We start from the raw sequence: 3,383 nt of genomic DNA on the forward strand, positions 1-3,383 counted from the left end.
GGAGCCCAATGCGGGACTCGATCCCAGGACCCTGAAATTATGACCTGAGCCAAAGGCAGAGGCTTTAACCCACTGAGCCACCCAGGTGTCCCCCAAATCCATTTCTTGCTTTGATTTTTACCTCTCACAAATAGCAGGTCATAACTATAAAAATTCTGTTTGGTGAATTTCTGTTAAATGGGGGCAGCATGGCCTGGTGGTTAAGCCATCGCCCTTTGAGGACAGGAAATGCAGAGCTTGTATCTGCTATTTGCTTTTGCTGTGCCAACCACAGGGAAGTCGCCTAACCTCCCAGAGCTTCAATTTCATCATTTATGAGAGAGAATAATAGTATTTACCTGACAGATAAATACTGTGTTTAAGAGAGATATTGTGTATCTCTCCAAAAGAGAGAATACATACAGAATATTTGGCTCAGAGCCCAGGGGAGAGTACACACCCATTATATAGTTATTATTATTGATAGGTATTTTTGAATGAATGCTATCTATCATATTCATGAGGATGGTAAAATTACTATTCTCATAGATAGTTATAAACCATGCCTAGCAGATTATGCTGGGATGTGGGATTTTAAACACACACACACACACACACCCCTACCTTTATCCATGCAGATATGATATCACATTTTATGGGTTTTCAGCGGGTACCTTGATAAGTATTGATATCGACATAAGAACTATGGGACTTGTTAGATGCCCACATAGGAATTTCCTACCTTTGAAATTTTACAACAGAGACTATAGCAGACCGACAATGAATCTGAAAACATTTGCTTATTTAGAGAAAGGAAGTAGAAAGAAGTAAAGGCCATTTATATGCCAAGGATGTTGGTGCGCCTAAATTTGGAAAATGTAATGTTCAAATCAGGACTCCTGGCTGCCAGGCTCAAAAAGTGTCTCTAGATCATGAAAGCAGAAAGGAATTTATTGGCAGGATCTTGGTGGGTATGGTGATGGGGGGCAGTTCACAGAATCACCAGGAAAGCTGAAGATCCAGGCTCATAAAATGGTGAATACAGATGTAGCCCCAAAAAGCAGATTGCTGAGGATGCCTTCTCAGACCCTATGTCCCCAGGACAACCATCATCGATCACATGGCTGGGCTCTGTGGCCGCTGATGTTGGCTGTCGCATCCTCTGGGCTCTCCATTCCAGTGCAACCAGAGAGAATGAACCTTGAATGCCTGCATGCCTTGGCCACTGTTCCTGGATGGCACATTTGGTGAGCCAAGTCGGGTCGCACCTGGCTCTCCAGCTGCCCAAAGTGGAGAAAGGGCATACCTGCTCCCCTCAGTTTCTACAGGGAGGAAGCAGGACCTGTCTTGGGATTCCTCATCCCTTCACGGGTGTTTGGCTGCTGGGAGACTCCCCTAAATTGTCCCTAGAGCTATGAAGAAAGAGAGAGAGACAACCCGAAAGCAATACCCGAAATGAAAGGCTCAGAAGGGATCCTTTCCAGCTGATAGACACCCCCTTCTCTACACAGTGACCTTTCTGCAAAGCATGATGATGTGATGAAAAGGGTTGCTGTTGCCAGATACCTACTGGTAGGCTCAGAAACGGGTCTTCTGGAGCCCGATGGGGGGAGGCAAAGGCTTTCTCAGGAAAGGGACAGCAGATGGTATTCTTTGCCACCCCTGAAAGAAAAACGGCTGGGGGAAGCAGTGGGGCTCCATCTGGGAGGAAGCCTGTCTTCTGTGGCCAAGCAATCAATGTGTTTACAATCCTTACACTTTCTGCGGGGTTCTCGCGGAAGGGCAGATGGTAGAAGGCTGAAAAATTGCAACCAGGAAGAACCGTACCTCTTTGCATTACTTCGGAACAGACAAAACGGCTCTGAGAACCTAAGGCAAAAGATCATAGGGGGGAATGGGGGAACATATGCCGGGAAAGGCACAAATGATTTATTAAGGGAGATAAAAAGGTGGATGGGCATCAGGCTCTGATATTTGAAAATGTTGGTGGCCGAAGAGTTTATACTGCCTCCCAATCTGACCCACAGGATTGAGCCAGAAAATGTGTTCATGACTGTTTCCATGGCTCTTAGTCAGCTCCAAGTCATTTCCCCTTTCAGATTATTTCCATTTTAAGGCCCAATTTCCATTTGCTGTTTGATCTTCTGCTCTTAAGACATTCAGCCAATATCACCATCGGCCTCGTGCCAGGTTTTCTCGCGAGGCTTTGAACTTGTCCTTTATCCTTTATCCTTGTAGGTGGACTCTGTTTGTAACTGGCAGCTCCCAGGTAGGCAGGGTTTCGCTGAAAAGGTGGAGGTCAGACTGAAAACCGGAAAACCCCTCTTGTAAACACCAGTGGCTGTTTGGAATAAAAAGTTCTGTGGCAAAGTAATGATGTGATAATCAATTTATTAATGACTAATAAATGATTTGCTACAGTTGAACATGACAGTTCCGGCATTAACAATTATATGGAGCTCCCGAGAGAAATTTCTTCTTCGGTTTTAGGATTATATTTACTCTACCCTGAAATGCCTTTTTAAAAAATATTCTGTTTAATTCTTCAGCAGTGTTAATAAAAAAAAAATTATTCTGCGGTTGGGTCTGACAGAAAAAAAGTTATAAATGGTTCAGTGGTTCTTTGTGTTGTCCATCAAAATTGTTCGATGGTTTTCTGCCTCAATTTTCAGCTCTTGAAGGAATTATTTCCCTTTGTATTTTCACAGCTCATAAGGGCATTACTGGCTAGCAGGAGTACTTAACCCCCACCACCGCCTCCCCTTCCCCAGTGACCTTTGCCACTTTTCTGCAAAACCAGCCATTTGGAGGTGGTTTGGCCTTACCTGTTAGGTTCACCCTTCTCTATTCCAAGGAATCAAGGACTATACTTTCCCATTGTCACTTTTCCATTGTTTCTAAATCCTAGGGAGAGTTTTATTCTAATAATGATGCAAATGACAGCACCTAGTAAAGTGCCCTTGTAGATTTCATCGCGTACGTGCCGCTAAAAATCTCATAATGGATGAACAACACAGAAAAAAAGCTCTCGCCACCCACACAGGTCGTGATAAAACAAGGCAGCGTTTTGCACTTGCCTCAGCGGTATACACTTGTGAAGCTGTTCTGACCCCCATCTTTCTCCCCCTTCCTTAAAATTTCAGCTTCATCTCAGGCAGCTGCGGAATCGTGAAACAGAATGCCACTGTCTCTGTATTTCCCAAACTATGCGTCTTCACCGCGGACTGCCCATCTCGATGGCATGCTCGCCAAAGAATTAAACCCAGAATATTCACTTAGCCTCTTGTTATTTCCCAAGAAAGAAAGAAAGAAAGAGAACTTCTTTGCCCTTGCCCTTGTTCCTCTACGCTGTTCCCATCCTAAGATGCTCCGTGGAAGGGAGCCGAGCGGTGGGCAGTGGCTGA

The sequence above is a fragment of the Neovison vison genome, chromosome X (assembly GCF_020171115.1).
Source record: "Neovison vison isolate M4711 chromosome X, ASM_NN_V1, whole genome shotgun sequence".
NCBI classification, from domain to species: Eukaryota; Metazoa; Chordata; class Mammalia; order Carnivora; family Mustelidae; genus Neogale; species Neogale vison.